Genomic DNA, 14,939 nt, shown 5'->3' with positions numbered 1-14,939 from the left:
GTTCATTGTTCTCATATTCATCAGAATCCACTCAAAGATCCCCATTCCAATTCTTAGGGCTCCACGTTTCCCCAGTCAATGTCCTAACTTTTGGTAAAATGTCTGGAGAGGCTGTAGTGTTCTCCAACAACTTGAGGGGCTCCTGGCCAACAACTTGAGGGGCACCTGGGTGGCTCGGTGGGTTAAGCGTCTGACTTCGGCTCAGGTCGTGATCTCATGGTCCATGAGTTCGAGCCCCGTGTCGGGTTCTGTGCTGACCGCTCAGAGCCTGGAGCCTGTTTCAGATTCTGTGTCTCCCTCTCTCTCTGCCCCTCCCCTGTTCATGCTCTGTCTCTCTCTGTCTCAAAAATAAATAAACGTTAGAAAAAAATTAAAAAAAAAAAACAACTTGAAAGATAAGATTTGGGTCAAACAAAGAAGTGCGCTCTTTTATAGCTTGGGGTCCAGCCCACTTGCTGGAACAGCTTATGAAAGTTTAATCAACTTGGTGTCCTTGGAACTCTGTGCATACGAAATCCCTGCCTAGCCTACGGAGCCCCTTTACCCATTAGCACTTGCAAGGCTCTGTCTCCCCAGGGTACTCTCTGGTTCCCTCTCAGCCCCTTTCAAGAACCCCTGACAGCAAAAATAAGCTGGAACATGTGAAAAATAATAAGCAAAAATAAGCATGGAACAGTTCTTAAAAAGCCTGGAGCAGGCTTGAGGTTAAGAGAAGAAGCAAATTTAAAGAAGCAGAGTGCAGTCACTCGTGTTCCTTGTAGCCTTATTTTGTCGGGTTTGTTTTGCTTACAAATAGAAAGTTAAAACATGCTATCATCTGAGGAAGATTTTTATCAGTGACATATTCAGCGCTCATCTTTCCTGGGCCACCCCAGGCAGCAGCTCAGAGAACAGCACCCTATGTAGTCCCCAGGAGGGAGTATCTGGCTCAGTATTTGACACACCTGCAAACTTCACGCCCTGTGATACCAGTGGCTAGTTTCGGAGCACCCACCATCTGCCACACCATGCCAACCACAGTGCTTGAGGCACCCGGCCCTGCTGAGGTTGAACAGGGAATGTTCTGCTTTCTCGTTTCAGCTCCTATCATAAGTGTGTCCTTTCTGTGGCCCATTCGGTGCCACATTTTTTTGTTGTTATTGTTGCTATTGCATTTTTGTGCTTTTTCTTGGTGTTTTCAGTGTTTAAAAAGTCCCCAAGCGTAGTGCTGAAGTGCTTTCTTAGTGTTCTTACATGCAAGAAGGCTGTGATGTGCCGTATGGAGGAAATGTACGCGTTAGATGGGCTTCATTCAGGATGGGTTAGAGCACTGCTGGCTGTGAGTTCAATGTTAATGAATCAACAATATATATTAAATAGGGTGTCTTTAAACACACACACACATAGAACAAGGTTTTGTATTGATCGGTTGCTGAAAATGTTGTGACCAGAGGCTTGTAGGAACCTAACACTGTATTTCCTGAAGAGCGATGGTCCATATTCACTAATTCAGTGCTGGCAGCAGCCTGACAGAGTGCAGATATGACTCCTGACAGACAGCACCAGCAGGAGGGAGCCAACCAAGCAGTTAGCCACCTTGAGCCTGATAGCAACAAGTTCACATTAAAGACTTCTCGGGGGGCGCCTGGGTGGCCCAGTCGGTTAAGCGGCCGACTTCGGCTCAGGTCATGATCTCGCGGTCCGTGAGTTCGAGCCCCGTGTCAGGCTCTGTGCTGACAGCTCGGAGCCTGGAGCCTGTTTCAGATTCTGTGTCTCCCTCTCTCTCTCTGGCCTTCCCCCATTTATGCTCTCTCTCTCTGTCTCAAAAATAAATAAATGTTAAAAAAAAAATTAAAAAAAAAAAGACTTCTCGGTCTCATTTTTGGTCATCTTCCTCTGTATCTAATTTTTCCTCATTTTCCGGGTTTTGTGTGTTCACATCACCACTGAGTAACATCGGGACTTGGTCACCAAAACCTTTCTCCTTATTCTTCCCTCTCCAAGATGCTCTCTTCTCTCCTTGCCATATATATTTTTACATCATGATGCAGTCTTTCAAAATCACCCTCCGTAATTTCAATAACTTTTAGCTTCCTGGCTACTCCAACTCCCTCCTCTCTGCCTTTTCTACCAGCTTCCTTTCCTTCCATAAAGTGCTGGCTCCAGGCGGCTGAAATGGGGGTGATTTCTCTCCATTTACACATCAGGACATACTCCGCATTTGTTTTAAAACACACAAGAAAACGGATTTCTAAATTATTTAGGAGGAAAGTTGATGATTTTCTTTTAAAATAAACTATAGGTGAGGCTCACTTTGAGAACTCAGACTCTGAACCTCAGCTAAGTGTGTGGCTTTCCACGTGAGACACTCCCAGATTCATCCACATCCATTTCTGCTCTGCAGCGCACGCCCGGTGAGGAGGGCAATGACCTTCGGGAACCTTTGAAATTAGTTATTTACCAAAAAGTAAACATTTTGTATGGAGAACTGCATAATACCTAGTTCAGAATTTGTCCATTATCATAATTGTCATGTTTTAATAAATCTTACTGCTTTTCCTTTTATAAAAGCAGAATGCTCACATACTTCAAATAGGTGCCAAGCTTAAAACTTACCCTTTAAGACAGAAACCATTTCCCCATATCTGTCTCCATCATTACGTATCTCACACACAATCCTGTCTGCACCATGCAATGTAATTTTATATGTGTCTGCTCATTTCTTTTTGCTTTTAGTGATTTTATCTTACACTTCTCTTTTGGCTTTACTGTCCTTTATCCAACTCCAGATTATAAGATTAGAAGTGAACATTTTTTCTGGCCTTGCCCTGGTACACGGCCAACGCTCAAAAATAACAAACACGAGAGGCGCCTGGGTGGCTCAGTCGTCAAGCGTCTGACTTCAGCTCAGGTCACAAGCTCGCGGTTCATGAGTTCCAGCCCCATAGCTCAGAGCCTGCTTTGGATCCTCTCCCTACCTCTCTCTCTCTCTCTCTCTCTCTGCCCCTCCCCCACTCATGCGCTCTCGCGCTCTCTGTCTCTCTCTCTCTCTCTCTCTCTGCCCCTCCCCCACTCATGCGCTCTCGCGCTCTCTGTCTCTCTCTCTCTCTCTCTCTTTCAAAAATGAATAGACGTGGGGCGCCTGGGTGGCTCAACCGGTTGAGCATCTGACTTCGGCTCAGGTCATGATCTCACGACTCATGACTTCACACCCCGCATCCGGCTCTGGGCTGACAGATCAGAGCCTGGAGCCTGCTTTGGATCCTATCTGTCTCTCTGTGCCCCTCACCCCCTCTCAAATATGAAGAAACATTAACAAAAAAGTTTAATGAATAAACATGTTTTAAAAATAAAAAATAATCAACATGAACAGTCCACCCCTTGTAAGGTTGGGTTTGTACCACGATTCTTAGCCATTCTGGAACACAGCTGCACAGGCACGGGCAGCCGCGTGCCCGGTGAGGGGTCCTCTCTTGAGGGTGTGGCCGTGGAGGCGCAGAAAACAGGCAACCGGAGTCGCTAGTCCCGTCTTAGGTCATCCGACAGTGCCGCTGAATGGACAGACTGCGACAGACCCAAACCCCGTACCGTGGAAAGACCCGGGGCTTTCTTTCCCTCCGCCACCACGTGAACAGTGTGTGACTACACAGTGTCAGCTTTAAAACTGTCAGAGCTTGCCCTGTGCCGTTGTAAGGCCTGATCTTGTCCTGGACGTTGAGTCCGTTCTCTTGGAAGATGCAGAGGGGCCCTGCAAGGGTGGGGTCAGAAGACGACGGCCGCGAGCGAGGTGTGAGGGTCGCACCTGCCCCCCGCCGGACCCTCCCTTCTTCTCACGGCACTTCGGGCCCCCGGGTGGACACCCACACTCCATTTCTTGGGCCCGTCCTGGCAACTCCACTCTGCGTCCAGTGGGTCGAAATAAGGCGGGGCCTCCCGGAGCTGCCCGCCGTCACACACCCGTCCCACCTGCGAGGGAAACCGGGAAAGAGCCGGGCTTGCGGTCAGAGGGGGTCGGACGGGGCATGCGCGGCGGGGCGCCCGTGCTAACAAGGACGCTGGCACGTTCAGCCCACGCACTGTATCTCCTCTGGCGATAAAAACTCGGGGGCAGGGGAGGGGTGGAGGAAGGCCTACCTGGCTCCATGGGGCAGGAGGACCAAAACAGCCCCAAGAAACGCGGAGTGCTCTGACCTACCCCAAGAGGTTCCCAGGTCCGCCTCCACGGCTGCCTTTGCTGTCTACACCCCTCACTTCCCTGGCGGGTGGACTCTGCTCCGGGCCTCGCCCTGAGCTTTCACTGCGCCAGGGAGGCCGGGCATAGATCGGGGGTGCCCGCCACGGCCGGGCTGCACTGCCGGGCTCCCTCTGTGTGGGAGCCACCGCTGCGGTGCTGAAGGCCACTCACAGGTGAGCCACTGAAAGGAGTCCTTGACGCCTGCTAACCAGAAAGTAGGGAACCCACACACGCCACGCCACTCCAGGGGAGCAAGTATGGAATGCCTAGAAACCAACACGTCAGGAAAACCACCTCATGAGCAAAAGAGAACATTCGGGTCAAGAAAAATTGCTGCAAATCTCTGAAATGCTAAATGTTCCGGTTTTCTCTAAGAGACCCCTTCCAAATAGAGATTGGAACATTTCAAAAGTAATGGTTTGTGTCAAAAGACATGCATTTTGCGATGCCTGCCTGGCTCAGGGTTGGGCACACGGATCTTGATCTCAGGGTCGTGAGTTCAAGCCCCACTTTGGGTGTGGAGCTCACTTAAAAAAAAAAAAAGAAAGACAGTCATATTTTTTGCAGATAACAAACAATAAAAAGGACGGATGCCCAACTATGATCGACTTGGCCTTGGAATAATTGTCATCGACATTCTTATTAACAAGCTTTCATCTGTAAAGAAGGTCACGGGTCACATGATTATCAGGTATGTGGGGCCAGGATCTAAGCCGGAGGACTGGGGACATCCCATCACAAAGGAGGTGGAGCCATCGCAGAGAAGAGCCCCACGTCTGGTCCAACAGAGGTATGGGCGATAAATGCCTTCCCTGTGCAAGCAGCCGACCCAGCCCGATGCAGAGTGAGGCCACGATGGATGGAACAAAACACGTGTAGTTTAGGAATGTTTCCATTCTCAGGGGCTCAGATTAAAAAAAAAAAAAAAAGGCATGATGCACTGACTGTATCACTGGAAGACGGTCATTACGATGTTCTGTGTATACAGCGAGTCTAAATCACAATGTCTAATCTCTGTAGAATCCCTCCCCAAGCATTCAGACACAAAACTTACCAATATACTTATTTCACCCCTGCCTAATGATTTTAAGGAACAAATTTTCATTTAGAAAGCCCAAAACTCAATACTCACATAATTCTCTTCAGAGAATACAAATTTGGAGAATCCTGAAAAATAAAGAACACTGTCCTATCCAAAATCTCCCCACACTTCTTTGACAACAGATATCGTTCGCTAGGGTTGGGCGAATTACATAAGCTGTTTTCACTTCTGACCCGTCTTGGAGGAAGGACAGGTAGGAACAACGTTCTCCCTGCTTAAAGAAGCAACTGAAACGCGGTCCTGCATTGTTTCCTCCTCTGACTCAGGGGCTGCGGAGGTGGTGGCCGGGCCTCACTAGATGCTGTGTGCCCCGCAGGCCCAATTTGCACAGCTGCAGATCCCTAGCATGACCAAAAGGAGACCACGTCCCAAGGAAACACCAGCGTACACTAAGTAATGGCGTGTAATGCAAATGTTTGGTTTGCACCTGGCTCCGGCCTGCTTCCCCAAAGGCGAAAGATCAAACTGCAAACCCTCAACTCCACATATGCCATTAGCAATACATTTCCAGAGGTTTCAGACCAGACTTCTTGCTTTTTCATTTAAATTTAAGACTTAGGATGTTTATGGTATCATAATACAAAGTTTTAGTCTTGTGAAATTTTACCATTTTCGGAAGTATCCCTTTGAAGTATTTTTTATGTGTATTTATTTATTCTGAGAGAGAGAAAGAGACAGTACCAGCAGGGGAAAAGCAGACAGAGAGAGAAAGAGAGAGAGAGAGAGAGAGAGAGAGATACCATGAGCAGGGGGGAGGGACAGAGAGACAGAATCCCAAGCAGGCCTGCCTGTCAGCACAGACCCTGACCAGGGGCTCGAACTCACACACTGTGAGATCACAAGCTGAGCCGAAATCAAGAGTCAGACGCTCAACCTCTGAGCTGCCCAGGTGCCCCATTTTGAAGTATTAAAATTATATGTTCAACGCAATAGTGGGGTTGGCTCAACGCAATGCCAAGAGAGAACATGACACGTTTTTGGGAGGAAACACGTTCACATCTTCCACTATCCGAAGTGCAGAGCCCACGCTGTGTCAGCGGTCATGCCACAGATGTCCTGAGCCACAGAAACTACCTGGTCAGAATCAACTGCTTGGCCAGCTAATTTCTGACTGAACACAAAATGGGAGCCCTCTAAGCAGAAAACTTAGTTTCAAAACATGATATTTCTTTAGAGGTTTTGGGAGTTTTTCTATGACCACAAGATTAGGAAAACTTGCTTATTCCAGGTTACCTTGTTAGGTACCATCATATTTCTTGATATTCCTGATGATTTTTTTTATTTTGAAGTGTATTCATTTTGAAAGAGAGAGCATTCGCGCGCATGGGTGGGGGAGGGGCAGAGAGAGGGGGAGAGAGAGAGAGAGAGAGAGAGAGAAGATTCCCAAGGAGGCTCCACACTATCACCGCAGAGCCCAACGCACGGCTCAAACTGAATGGTGAGATCACGACCTGAGTCAAAACCAAGAGTCAGACACTCAATCGACTGAGCCCCCCAGGCGCCACCCCCGCCACTGGATCGTTTTCTTCAGACCCATCTTTGTAAGGTGTGAGTTTACACAGCACTATTTTCTTCTCTCCTACTTATTAGAAAACCAAAAAAGCAGAAATTTTTCTGATCACACACATAGTTTTGGAGAACCCGCCAGGAACGCCACCCCCTCAGCTGTCATTGCATGTTGTTTCTATGAAACTGTCCCTTCCCCTTTATTTATTGAACTACTCCCAGGCAAAAAGGAAAACAAAAACAAAAGTGCTGTGCTCCTTGCATTTTTCTTAAGTCAAGCCAAACTGGTAGCAGCATGAAGAGCCCACGTACAAAGCAGGCAGTGAAACTTACAGGAAGCCACTCAAAATATCACCAGGGCAAGTCCACCTGTGATTCAAGTTCTTCAGAACAAATAACCGGAGAAACTGAATAAACATCCCCTCCTCTTCTACCTTCAAAAAGAAAAACAGAAGGAGACTTAGCCCCTGTGTCACAAACGCGCCCGACCCAGCGGTCGCAGGACACGGAGCCACCACCAGAAAGCTTGTGTGTGTGTGTGTGTGTGTGTGTGGCCACCCTGCCTCCATCCGCTCTGCTTTGCAGCTTGAGAGCTGTTTCTCATTTTGATAGAAAAAACTCTTCCGGGAATTTTCTGTACCGGGTCCGTCGGTCCAAAGGACACAACCAAGTCCGTATTGGGCCCCCAGAGAATTCGGCCCTGGCTGGATATCAGCTCTCATTAATGCTGGTTTTAGAGCCGACTCTTGGATGTTACGGAGCACACACACTGATTTTAAAACCGTGTTGAAGAAATTCATCTTCGCAATGACCATGCTGCTCACCACGGTGACTCTTCCTCACTGCCCCTCGACGCTGGGACTCAGACGCCGGGCACACTGCCACACGTGGCGTGGGGGCCACGGAGAACGCACTGTGACTCCAGCAGACGCCGGTGAGCTGCTCCCCGTGAGGACGCCCACCTGCACCCCACGACCACCTCAGTGTGGGAGAGCACATCACCGACAAAGGTGCTTCCACTCACTTTGATCGTCACCCATCCCACAGGAGAAAAACAATTCCGTTTCCTTTTCTTTGACTACAGTCGCCTCCTGGAGCATTTGCTTGCGAAGACCAAGTCCCCCACGGGCACCCCAGGGGCTCTCTGGCTCCCGGTCCTCAGTGAGCATCACTCTGGGCCGCAGGGGGGCTGCCCAGGATCTGAAGGATCAGCCAGGACGGTCACAGGGTAGGGCCACCCCCACAGGCTCCAGAGAGCCTCTGACCTGGACAAGGGCATGGGGCTCAAAAAATCAGTCCGCGAAGACACTGCCCACTTTAACACCAGGGGGAGTGTGAGGTTGGCACGGAGGAGGGTGCCTCCACCTGCGATTGCCAGGAGACTCGACGTGCAAACATGTGACTGCCCCCCTTCAGTTCCCCGCAAGCGCGTCAGGATGGATTGTTGTATCCCGACTGATGGTCGCGGGATGTGATGGCATGGGGATTTTTTTGAATGTCATGTTCCGATAGGAGGAAAATATTTTCGATATTTGGGTTTTAGGGGCGCCTGGGTGGCTCAGTCAGTTGAGCATCTGACTCTTGATTTTGGCTCAGGTCGTGATCCCCAGGTCATGGGATGGAACCCCGAGTTGGGCTCCATGTTGGGTATGGAGCCTGCTTGGGATTCTCTCTCCCCCTCAGGCCCTCTCCCCTGTTTGTGCGCGCACTCTCTCTCTCAAAATAAATAAAATAAAATGAAATGAAATAAAACAAAATAAAACAAAACAAAATAAAAATTTGAGTTTTAGTTAAATGAGTATGTATTTAACTTAACTTAAAACAACAATACAATACCCAAGGCCAAGCACCCATATCCCATTGACTTTTTAATCCCTCAAAGGGAACTCCTTTACATTATAAAAACTTTCTTGAAAACTTTAATCTCTGAGCTTCCAGAACTTGAACCTCCCCTGCCCCACACCCTCCACAACCTCCTCCTCCAGAAACAGGCCCCGGGGGCTTCCTGTGTCTCCCTCCGGACCTCGGGACCCTCGTGTCTCTAGGGGAAAGAGCTGGGGCTCAGTGGGCCTGTCTGAGGCAGCCCCTCCCTCTGACCTTCCTGCACCCCGCGAGCAGACACCCACTTTCCAGGCCAACGGCGCCGACTGACTGCAGAGAAGCCGCTCCTGCACCTCCCGCTGCGGAAGGAAACACACAGGCCGCTGTGCTTGCTCTGCGGGAACCCTAGGTTTCTCATTCCCAGATCCTAGGGTTTCTCATTCCCAGATCGTAGGCTACACAACGACAAAATAGGTTTCAAATAAACAATAAAAGAGAAGGAAAAAGGAACCGTTTCCCATCTTAAGAGGATTATGTAAAAAATCAGTCTTTAAAATGTTGACTTTCAGAACTTCAGCCACAGCAAAACTGGAAACCAAACACATCCTGTTTCCACACAGTCCCCAAGCCTGACGGTGCCACCTCCAAGAGAGGGGCTGCCTGACTCCACGGGTCGGAAGCCACCGAGGTCCCTGGGTGTGCGCCTGCGGGGGGAGGGGGGGCTGCCACCCCCACCCGCCCCACCCCCACCCCTCTAGTTGGCCCCGTCCGCCCAGAATTCCAGGTCTTCCCCCTGCCCAACACCTGGGAAACCCTTCAGGTTCCGCATGGCCTTCAGGGCCCGGCGCTCGGCGCTGGCATCCTGGTCAGGGCGGCCTCGGCTGGGCTGACCCCCGCCTGCACCCCCGAGGCCCCGTGGGCCTGTGTTCTGGGGGGCAGGAGCGCAGGTCGGTCTCGCAGTTCGTCCTTCCTGTCCAGCCCCCCGGGGCGCCCCCTTCACGGCCCAGTCCTCACGGCCTACCCTCCACCACTTTCTCCCCTTTCCAAAGTAATGGAGAATCATCACCGAAGACAGAAAAACAAGAGAAAACAGAATCGCCTGAGCCTACCTCCCAACCCTGCGGTGTGTGATTTGTACCACCTGCCCGTGAGTTCTGCACGGACCGGAACTTTCTGTGGCTCCCACGTGCCTGCGCGGGCGTCTGCCGTCGGCATTCCGGCTGGTGAAGTTCGTCCCTTCAAAGCCGTGCCCGTCCAGGTTCCAACTTTGACCAATTCTTGGGAGCTGCAGACACCGGTGAATTCACGAACAGCGAGGCCCATGTGGCTGCTGGCCTGCTGTCCCCGCACAAAAGGCACAAACGCCCTTCTGCCTCTTGTCTCGTGGGCCCTCCCCATGTCTGAGGCATTTTAAAAGCCAGTTCTATCATCAGAGTGATTCAGTACACCCACACTACAGAAGGCACTAACTCGGCAGGCAGCCTTGGCCACAGGGGGAGGGCGCCGGCTCGGGGTCCGTCAGAGCTGATGGAGGCCCCGGGTCAGGGCCCAGCTGAAGGAGAGGCACTGAGCAGATCATGTTCACAGACCCGCAGCAACTCAAGGTGTGGGGACAGGAAGGACTGCAGACAAACACGGCCTTTTCTGCCCCACGGAGGCCGGCCGGCTGGGAGATCACCTGCAGACGGGCCTCCAAAGTCACCAGTTACAAGGACGAAGCTCGGAGGTGATCACCAGGGATGGGGGCTAGAGGGACCCCTGAGAGACTCACAGGTCCAGAAGACACTGCCAGGCTGCCATGTCCCTTGGAAAAACACGTCCCCCCACGCTGGCCGGGACCGCCACAGGGAAGCTGTGTGAGCCGGGGGTGGGGAGGCTCTGGCTCCTGGGAAGACCTGGTGAGGCTGGGAGGTGCAAAAGCACACCGACCCTCACCTCACACAGGAGCCAGGCATAGAGAAGGAGCACCCCGGCGGTACATGCCCCCGGCCCCCGCTCAGCAACACGGCTCCCCCGGGCCCAGAGCAGGGTCCCGCCCCCGCTTGGCAGCCATGTCCCCTTAGTTTAGTCACCTCTCCAATAACTTTCTGCACAAAGTCCCACACTTTCGATGCTTCACTGAAGATTTAGATAATTGTATTTTTTATTTTTATTTTTTTTGAGAAAGAGAGAGAGAACAAGGAGGGGAGGGGCAGAGAGAGAGAGAGAGAGAGAGAGAGAGAGAAAACCCCAAGCGGGTTCCGCACTGTCTGCGCAGAGCCCGATGCAGGCTCCATCCGAGGAACCATGAGATCATGACCTGAGCCAAAATCAAGAGTCAGGCACTCAACCGACCTAGCCACCCAGGCATGCCTGAGATTTAGATAATTTTAAAAGCATCACATACTAGGAGCATCATCCTGGGTAAAGGACAAATGTAAAATGTCACTCCCGAAGTGCAATAACCTCCCTCAAAATCAGCGTCCCCTGGAGAGGGTTCCCGACGAGTGTAACTCAGGTCTGAGGCTCCTGTCTGCTCTGTGGCCGAGGGGCTGGAGGTCGCGGTGGTGGCGCTCCTGGTGCTGGGGGGAGGGGGGAGGGGGCTCACCGCGCCCGGGGGGGCCCGCTCTGACAGCGTGAACGCGAACGCAGGCGAGCGGGACAGCCCCTCCGCAGCTGGGGCCACCCAGGCGCCCCGTGCACACTCACACCCGTCTGCACCCTGCCGGGGACGCGCCAGCTCCAGCGGCCAACGTGCCTGGAACCCACCACCTCCACGACAGGCGGCTCCCGGTTGGCCACGCGGCTTTCACACTTCCGATAACCTATTCTCCACGAGGCAACCAAACTGCCCCGTCAACCACCACCAGGGAGCCACAGCTCCCACCACCAGGGCCCGGGGCCTGGCAAGGCCGACAAGACCCCGCCCGCCACGACTGCCTTGAACGGAGGCTCTTCTCTCAGCAGGGGCACCGTGGGCAGCCTTGGGGGGGGGGGGGAACACGATGCAGGGGTGGAGTCCCGGGTCTGAGCTCGGGCCTGAGCTCGCCACGAGGGGGCCGGGGATCCGTGGGGGAGGACTGTCCCGTGGGGACCCCCACGCTGCAACCCTACGGGGTTAGGAACCTGAGAGCCTGGGACTAAAGGCGTTGTGCGCCTGCTGCGCAGACCCACCCACGGCTTCCCGAAGCTGCTCTCCCTCCCTGGACGTTCTGCAGTGGGGAAGAGGGAGAAAAAGCCGACTGAGTTCTAAGAGCTGGGTGGCCACGGAAGGGCTAGGGAGGGGCCGCGGGGACACGCACACGACCTACGAGCAGGGGTCCCGGTGTCAGCACAATGTGGGTTGGCCAGACACAGGAAGAAACAGCTTTGGGAAGATGATTCCTTCCAAGCCCCCACCCCCCTCTGCCTTCTGCGTTCCTCCTGCCGGGCTTGGACTCCTGCAACCCCAGAACGACCCACCTGGCTTCACCCTAGCCCCTTGGCCTGGTGCTCTGGGTCCAGGAACCCTGAAGCTGGGTGTTTATGGGTCTTTTGGGAGAAGCGGACCCCAGCTCACAAGGCATTCCCAAGGGCCTGACCGAAGACAGACTCAGAATTCTGCAGCTGTACCCAGCCTGGCTCTGGCAGACGCGGTGGTCCAGAACCCTGGGGTGGGGCACCTCCTCCCACAAGTCTGCCCCCAACTTCAAACCATCCCCTTCCTCCTCCTTTACACAATGGACCCCGCCTGGCCCTAGCCCAGAGCTTCGGCTTCTGGATGGGGCTGGTCACCAGAGCCCAGCCAGAGCAGACGCCTGGGGCCTGCAGCCCCGCACCCGTCCTCAGGGAGGGGAGGGGGCTAAAGACTGAGTTCATGACCCATCACGCCTCCTCCACAAAGATCCCCAAAGTGCGGGGTGCGGGGAGCTCCTGGGTTGGCGAACGCACCCACGTCCCGGCAGGGTGGCCCGCTCCCAACTCCACGGGGACAGAAGCTCCTACGCTCAGGACCCGCTGGGACCTCACCCCATGTGGCTCTTCATCTGGCCGTTCCCCTGTGTCCTGTCAAATCCTTTATGACACGGTAAGCCACTCAGCGTAAGCAAGAGTGTCCCTGACTTCCGGAGCTGCCCTATCAAATGATGGAACCCCAATCGCAGCCGGTCGGTCACAAGTACGGGGGACAACCTGGGACACCCCCCCCCCCCCGTGCCTGAGGGTCTGTGTGTGGGGTCTGCACGAATCCCAATGGTCAGTGTGAGTTCTGAAGTGAACTCAAAGACTGCCGGCTGGTCAGAGAGCTGCAGGATTGGTTGGTGGGGTGCGTCCCACACATCTGATGTCAGCAGAGCTGTGAGTGGCTTTTGCTTTAAGTGCTGGGGTCCACAACTCTGCCCTCCGTCACTGCCGCCCCTGCGTGCATGGAGCTGGTCCCGTGTCTACTTCTCCTCAGCTCAGGCTGGGAGCCTTACCACCCTCCTGCCCTCCTGCACCCCTCTGTGTCCCCCGCAAGGCCGGGGGCCTGCATCCACCAACACCACCTGCCGCACCCGAGGCCGGAGCTGACCGCGTCACCTGCACTGCCCAGCAGGCGGCTGCCCCAGCTCAGCTCCAGGCTTCAGGGGGCTCCGGGGCCCCTACCTCAAGTCAAGCCCCGCAGACTCAGAACTGGAGCCTCCGCTGCACTTGCAGGAGGCCTTGTGCCTCCCCACCGGGTCCTGGGCAGACAGATGCCTAGTGGGGCACCTCCCTGGCCTCCCCTGTCTCAACCAAGGGCCCCTCTGCCCTCCCAGGCACAGGAAACCTGCTGTGTCATCTGTTCTGTCACACCCGGCACCCAATCCAGCCACAGGTCCTGCTTCAAAGTTCATCCTGGATGGCCAGCTGCAGAATCTAGGGCACGAGAACCCCCAGAGTTGCGCTGTCCGATGAGGCAGGCTGCTTTACCAGTGCTGTCTGAGTTCCAGTTAACTCAATAGGATACAACTTAAAGTTCAGTCCCTCAGGGACAGTAGCCATATTCCAAGTGTCCAGAGATAACATACGGCCAGGGGCTGCCTGGCTGGACACAGAACATTCCTGTGGTGCAGAAAGTCCACAATGGATGGGTTGTTCCAGAAGCCACATCTCCAGCCTTTTCAAAGTAAATTTCAATTCAAAAAATAGGGAACCTAGGGGCACCTGGAGGGCTCAGTTGGCTAAGCATCAGACTCTTGATTTCGGCTCAGATCATGATCTCATGGTTCATGGATCTGGCCCCACGTCATTCTCTGTGCTGACAGTGCAGAGCCTCCTTGGGATTGTCTCTCTCTCCCTCTGCCCCTCCCCTGCTCTCTCTCAAAATTAAAAAAAAAAAAAAAAAAGCATTAAAAAAAATAGGAACCGGGGTGCCTGGGTGGCTCAGTCGTTTGAGCATCCGACTTCAGCTCAGGTCATGATCTCGTGGTTTGTGGGTTCGAGCCCCGCATCGGGCTCTGTGCTGACAGCTCAGAGCCTGGAGCCTGCTTCAGATTCTGTGTCTCCTTCTCTCTCTGCCCCTCCCCCACTGGTGCTCTGTCTCTGTCTCTCAAAAATAAATAAATGTAAAAAAAAAAGATTAAAAAAAATAGGAACCTGGAAACTAACAGATTTAAGAAGCATCGACTAATTGCAATATCTGAACCTTTTTTGGATCTCATTCTGGTAAACAAACTTCTTAAAAAGCCTCATAGGCATCCCTGTTCATGTTCCTGACCTTACGGGGGAAGCTCTCGGGTTTTCCTGGGAAATGGATGAGGTCAGCTGGGGGTCTTTCAGATATGACCTTTATGACGTTGAGGTATGTCCCATCTATCCCTGCTTTGTTGACGGTTTTTATCAAGAAAGGATGCTGTATTTTGCCAAATGCTTTTTCTGCATCTATTGACAGGATCAGATGGGTCTTATCCTTTCTTGTATTAATGTGGTGTATCACATTGATTGATTTGTGAATAGTGAACCAGCCCTGCAGCCCAGGAATAAATCCCACTTAACATGGAGAATTATTATTTTAATACGCTGTTCAATTCGATTTGCTCCAATCTCGTTGAGAAATTTTGCATCCACGTCCAGGGGTATTGGCCTATAGTTCTCCTTTTGAGTGGGGTATTTGTCTGGTTTTGGAATCACGGTAATGCTGGCCTCATAGAATGAGTTTGGAAGTTTTCCTTCCATTTCTTTTTTTGGGACAGTTTGAGAAGAATAGGTATTAACTCTTCTTTAAATGTTTGGTAGAGGGGCGCCTGGGTGGCGCAGTCGGTTAAGCGTCCGACTTCAGCCAGGTCACGATCTCCCGGTCCAGGAGTTCGAGCCCCGCGT

Source organism: Prionailurus bengalensis, chromosome D3 (genome assembly GCF_016509475.1).
Source record: "Prionailurus bengalensis isolate Pbe53 chromosome D3, Fcat_Pben_1.1_paternal_pri, whole genome shotgun sequence".
Taxonomy (NCBI): Eukaryota; Metazoa; Chordata; class Mammalia; order Carnivora; family Felidae; genus Prionailurus; species Prionailurus bengalensis.
The sequence above is the reverse complement of the archived record's forward strand: the minus strand, read 5'-3'. Positions refer to the sequence as shown.